Source organism: Saccopteryx bilineata, chromosome 1 (genome assembly GCF_036850765.1).
Source record: "Saccopteryx bilineata isolate mSacBil1 chromosome 1, mSacBil1_pri_phased_curated, whole genome shotgun sequence".
NCBI lineage: Eukaryota > Metazoa > Chordata > Mammalia > Chiroptera > Emballonuridae > Saccopteryx > Saccopteryx bilineata.
In genome coordinates, this window is record NC_089490.1 from 26,624,095 (window position 1) to 26,631,147 (window position 7,053).

Below are 7,053 nucleotides of genomic sequence, written 5' to 3' on the forward strand. Positions count from 1 at the left end.
AAAAAACCTCCCAAAATATATTCATATTTTTAAAATGGGAAAAATGAGCTTTACATATGTAATAAATTTGTTATAATAAAGCCACTCACCACTTCCACCACTCACACAAATTAACTCAAAATGGATCAAAGACTTAAATATAAGACTTGAAATCATAAAACTCCTAGGACATAACAGGAAAAAACTCTTCAACATTGGTGTTGGGAAACATTTTTGAATATAAAATCAAAAGCACAAACAACAAAAGAGAAATTCAACAAGTGTGTTTACATGAAACATTTTTTTTTTTAGACAGAGAGTCAGAGAGAGGGACACACAGACAAAAAGGGAAAGAAAAGAAACATGAGTTCTTCATTGCGGCACCTTAGTTATTCACTAATTGCTTTCTCATATGTGCCTTGACCAGGGGGCTATAGCAGAGCAAGTGACCTCTTACTCAAGCCAGCAACCTTGGGCTTGAGCCAGCGATCTTAGTCTTCAAGCATGTGACCATGGGGTCATGTCCATGATTGTTACTGTTACTGTCTCATGTTTTCATTAAAAACTAATTTTTTTCAATGATTGCACTTAATGTAGATTGAGAAAGTAGCCACATCCACAGTGTTTCAGAGGGTGGGCTTTGGAGCTAGTCACCCTTGTTCATAGCCTCATTTTACCACTCACTAACTGAGAAAACTCAAGCAAGTGATACATCTTACTTATGCCTCAATTTCCTCATTTTTAAAATGGGTAATATTAATAACAATGAAATGTTGGAATTATTATTAAGTAATTTTATCCATTTAATATATCTGTGATTTTAATATAAGCAATTAATGCTTATTATTATATTTTGCTAATTTTAATTAATTAATTTGTTAGTAACAATGGACAAAGCAAGATACTTTGGGGAAGATAGAGAAGTGAATGTGAAAGGCATGATAGCAACAAGGCAGCAGGAGACATTTCTGCTTTTTATTCCCTTTTAATTCAGTGGGTTAGACATCCATACATGAAAAAAAAATCTTTGTGGGTGTTTTGGGGTCTAGTATCTTACTCTAAAAGCCTTGTGAGAAATTTCACCCAGTAGTACAGCTGGTAAGATACAGACAAACCTTGGTATGAGCTATAAAAATAATATAAATAAAGCCACTTGAAAATGGAGTCAGAGCTGTCATCCCAGGTCAACTGCTTTGCCAATCTCATGACTCAAACTTTCAGAATATTAAAACAGGGGAAAGTCACTTTTGGATTAGAGTAAAGGAGCATTGTACTCCAAATAACTATTTGCAAAGCTAAGAGGAAAGCAAACATTTTGAGACATTATGATCTGATTAAAAATTCAAAATAGTCATTATAAAAAAAACTTTAAGACTCACCACAAAACTCAAAAAGACAATGAAATTAGGCATAAATTATATAAATAAAATGAGCTCTTTACCCCAAAAAATAAAAAATTAAATATAAATAAGAACCAAACAAATTTTGAAGGTGAAAAAAATCTGTGAATGAAATAAAGGAGCAACAGGGAGCATCTGCAGCAGGGCAGGCCACATGGAAAAAAGAATAATGACTTAGAAGATAGGAATTCTGACAAAAATACAACCATACTTGGAGACCTCAATACACCACTGATGGCTCTAGATCAGTCATTCAAACAGAGAATCAATAAAGATATATTGACCTTAAACAAAACACTAGAGCACCTGGATATGATAGACATCTATAGGACATTTCATCCCAAAGTGACAGAGTATACATTTTTCTCCAGTGTACATGGATCATTCTCAAGAATTGACCATATGGAGGATGACGTCAGAGTAATGGCGGGGTAGGAAGCGATACCGATAAATCTCCCCCAAAACTCAACAAGATCTTCAACCAGAAACAGAAAAACCTATACTTGGAGCTTCCAGATGCTTCGCAATACACCCAAAGGTATGATTGAGTGAAAAATTGGCTAAATATATAACCAAACCCCGAAGGAAATAGGGAGTAAGAAATGCTCCGCCTTCCTCACTAACCTAAACAGGGCGGCTTTCTCTGGTAACTGTGAATATAGAAACTGAGGCGGGCAAAGGGGGTGAATAGATCCAGGCCGCCGCGGCACAAACGGCCGAACCAGGCTGTGGCACACAGATCCAAGCCGAGGAAAATCTGATCCTGTGGCAACCCGGGCAATACAAGCTAACACTCGCGCCAAACCCAAACAAAGAAAGACAAGCGGAGCGGCCATTTTACCCGGTCTCCTGGTCGGTGCGCAGTTAGTGGGAGAGAATTTCTTCCTAGGCCCCGAGAGTGGGTGCCCGTGTTGCCCCACGGAGAGGCAGGGTCAGAGGCCTTTCTGTGGGCCGAGGGCAGAGTCTCTGGGCAGCCCCAGCGCCCTGGGAAAGCCACGCACGGGAGGGAGTGAGAACTACTTCCAACGGTGGAGATTTTCCGTGCTGGTGAGGGTTTCACTCAGAGGGAACCGCGGCCGGCCTCATATCCTGGTTTGCGCGCGCAGATAAGGAGTGAGTGATTCCTCCGAGTGCCTCGGCAGTGCGCGCCCGTGTTATCGCAGAGAGGGGCAGAGTCAGGGGCCTTTGTGTGGGCCAAAGCGGAATCTCGAGCCGCCCCAGCGCCTTGCAAAAGCCGCGCACGGGGACGGAGCGAGACTCAATTCCAACGCTGCAACTTTTCCCTGCGGTTGGGGGTTTCACTCAGAGCGTGAGACTGCTGGCTGGATATCCTGGTCGCAGACAGTGAGTGAGAGTTTCCTCCAAGCGCCCCCCAGAAGTGGGTGCCCGCTTGTGTTACCGGACAGAGTGGCAGAGCCAGTGGTCTTTGAGTGGGCGGAAAGCCCGCCTGATTATGCTAGCAGCTCTGACTGACTGAGCCTTACCCAGAGCCCTGTGCTGAGTGGAAATAGAGTGGGGAGTTGCCAGCTCTTTGAGCCTCTTACTATCCTGGCAGAGGCAGCAGCAACCCCATAGCTGGATTATCAGGCTACTAATTGAGGAAGGAAAGACTAGGAGAAAGGCTCCAGGAACACGGACTCTCTCACTGTCGGAGCCTATAAATGCTAATGAGCCTCGACTCCCACGAGACTAAAGCACAATACATGACATTGCCATAGAGACTTATCAACTGCAAGCCTCTACCTGAGCGTGCCAAAGGGGCAGAACCCGGGGTACAGAGTCACCGACCAGGAAGAGGGAGAGAAAAGAAAAAGCAAGAAGATAACCTCTCAAAATCAAGAATAATCTGCAGACTTTATAACCTATCCCATTTTATTATATTTGTTCGTTTGTTTCTCTTATCTTCATTCTTGATACTTTTTTTTCCTCCTCCAATTTGGCCGATTAACTCTCTACTGGTCTTACTCTCTCCTCTCCTTGAACTACACTACCCATAAGTGTTACATCTCCCATTATCTTTTCTCTTCTCTTCCTTTCTCTCTATGAGGGTTGCACTCCAAAACCCTTAACTCTCTCTCTCTCTCCTTTCTTTTTTCTTCTTTTAGTGGTTCCCTCTTTTTTTTCTCTCTCTCTCTTTCTTTTCTCCCTCTATATTAGTTTCTTCCTTTCTCCTTTACATCTCCTCTCATTCAAACCTCAATAACAAACAAATTATCTTATCTGGGACTCAAACCTATGTTTGTGGCATTTTGGGGGGTTTTTACTTCACCTTTTTAACTCACTAGCAGTGCTCCCATCCCTGGCTCTCCATATTATCTAGTTCTTGTTCCACTAAATACAATAGTAAGTTTTTAATTTGTCCCCCCATTTTTCCGTTTTCCTCTTATTCCTCTCATCATAACTCTTAGACAACCAACACCTAAAAGCAAATCATTTTATTCTTGACCCAAATTTTTTCCTTATTTGTTTTTTGTGGGTCCATACGCTCTTTTTTTTTTCTTTTTTTTTTTTTCCTTTTTTTTTTTTTTTTTTTTCTTTTTTTCTTTTTTGCCCCTTTATTACTTTTCCCCAATTCAGGCCCTCCATCACAGACATTGTTTGTTATAACTCACAGTCCACCACAAGATTTTCTCAAGAAAGAGGGGATAGGAGAGGAGAGGAAAAAAGGAGGGGGGGAATAATTTCCTTTTTTAAAAAAATTTTATTTTATTTTATTTTTCTTTATTTCATTATTAATTTTTTTAAAAAAAACAACTCTTTTCGATTTTTTATTTTTTTTATTTTTTTTAACTTTTTATTCTTTATTAAATCTCATTAATACTATCAACAAAACCACCCTTAGATGCCATTAAGGAAGAGAAAATCGAATATCATGGATACAGAAGAAAGAGAGGTAACACAGCTAGATGAGGAAAAATCTATGGAGAAAAAATTTAATATATTGGAAACCTTGGAGCTAAATGACAGAGAATTCAAGATAGAAATCCTAAAAATCCTCCGAGATATACAAGAAAACACAGAAAGGCAATATAGGGAGCTCAGAAAACAACTCAATGAACACAAAGAATATATGTCCAAGGAAATTGAAAATATAAAAACAAATCAAACAGAGATGAAAAACTCAATTCACGAGCTGAAAAACGAAGTAACAAGCTTAGCTAATAGAACAGGTCAGATAGAAGAGAGGATTAGTGAAATAGAAGACAAGCAACTTGAGGCACAACAGAGAGAAGAAGAAAGAGACTCAAAAATTAAAAAAAATGAGATAGCCCTACAAGAATTATCTGACTCCATCAAAAAGAATAACATAAGAATAATAGGTATATCAGAGGGAGAAGAGAGAGAAAATGGAATGGAGAACATACTCAAACAAATAATAGATGAGAACTTCCCAAGCCTGTGGAAAGAACTAAAGCCTCAAGTTCAAGAAGCAAACAGAACTCCAAGTTTTCTTAACCCCAACAAACCTACTCCAAGGCATATCATAATGAAATTGACACAAACCAACAGCAAAGAAAAAATTCTCAAGGCAGCCAGGGAAAAGAAGAATACAACATATAAAGGAAGGCCCATTAGATTATCATCAGATTTCTCAGCAGAAACTCTACAAGCAAGAAGAGAGTGGACCCCAATATTTAAAGTCCTGAAAGAGAGGAACTTTCAGCCACGAATACTATACCCATCAAAGCTATCCTTCAAATACGAAGGAGAAATAAAAACATTCACAGATACAGAAAAGATGAGGGAATTTATCATCAGAAAACCCCCACTACAGGAATTACTAAAGGGGGTTCTCCAATCAGATACAAAGAACAAAAAAAAAAACAGAGCCACAAGTAAAAGCTCCAAGAAGAACACAATAAAACCAAATTTAAACTTTGACAACAACAAAAAGAAAGAGGGGGAGAAGATGGAGATTAACAGTAGCAAAGGACGATGGAGTGCAAAAGTACTCACAAAATAGTTCGCTACAATGAACAGGGTAGGGACCCTTTTCATTACTCAAAGGTAACCACCATTGAAAAAACCACCACAGAAGCACATGAGATAAAAAAGATAGCAACAGAGGAAAGATGTATGGAATACAACCAAATAAAAACAAAAGATAGAAAAACGAAAGAGAAGGATCAAACAAGACACAAAACTAACAGAAAGCAAGATATAAAATGGCAGTAGGGAACTCACAAGTATCAATAATTACACTAAATGTAAACAGATTAAACTCACCAATAAAAAGGCACAGAGTAGCAGAATGGATTAAAAAAGAAAATCCAACTGTATGCTGCCTACAGGAAACTCATCTAAGTAACAAGGATAAAAACAAATTCAAAGTGAAAGGCTGGAAAACAATACTCCAAGCAAATAACATCCAAAAAAAAGCAGGTGTAGCAATACTCATATTGGATAATGCTGACTACAAGACAGGAAAAGTACTCAGAGACAAAAATGGCCATTTCATAATGGCTAAGGGGACACTGAATCAAGAAGACATAACAATTCTTAATATATATGCACCAAACCAAGGAGCACCAAAATATATAAGACAGCTAGTTATTGACCTTAAAACAAAAACTGACAAAAATATAATCATACTTGGAGACCTCAATACACCACTGACTGCTCTAGATCGGTCATCCAAACAGAGAATCAACAAAGACATAGTGGCCTTAAACAAAACACTAGAGCAACTGGATATGATAGACATCTACAGGACATTTCATCCCAAAGTGACTGAGTATACATTTTTCTCCAGTGTACATGGATCATTCTCAAGAATTGACCATATGTTGGGCCACAAAAACAACATCAGCAAATTCAGAAAAATTGAAGTTGTACCAAGCATATTTTCTGATCATAAAGCCTTGAAACTAGAATTCAACTGCAAAAAAGAGGAAAAAAATCCCACAAAAATGTGGAAACTAAACAACATACTTTTAAAAAATGAATGGGTCAAAGAAGAAATAAGTGCAGAGATCAAAAGATATATACAGACTAATGAAAATGACAATACGACATATCAGAATCTATGGGATGCAGCAAAAGCAGTGATAAGAGGGAAGTTCATATCGCTTCAGGCATATATGAACAAACAAGAGAGAGCCCAAGTGAACCACTTAACTTCCCACCTTAAGGAACTAGAAAAAGAAGAACAAAGACAACCCAAAACCAGCCGAAGAAAGGAAATAATAAAAATCAGAGCAGAAATAAATGAATTAGAGAACAGAAAAACTATAGAAAAAATTAATAGAACAAGGAGCTGGTTCTTTGAAAAGATCAACAAAATTGACAAACCCTTGGCAAGACTTACCAAGGAAAAAAGAGAAAGAACTCATATAAACAAAATCCAAAATGAAAGAGGAGAAATCACCACGGACACTGTAGATATACAAAGAATTATTGTAGAATACTATGAAAAACTTTATGCCACTAAATTCAACAACCTAGAAGAAATGGATAAATTCCTAGAAAAATACAACCTTCCTAGACTGAGTCAAGAAGAAGCAGAAAGCCTAAACAGACCTATCAGTAGAGAAGAAATAGAAAAAACCATTAAAAACCTCCCCAAAAATAAAAGTCCAGGCCCTGACGGCTATACCAGCGAATTTTATCAAACATTCAAAGAAGACTTGGTTCCTATTCTACTCAAAGTCTTCCAAAAAATTGAAGAAGAAGC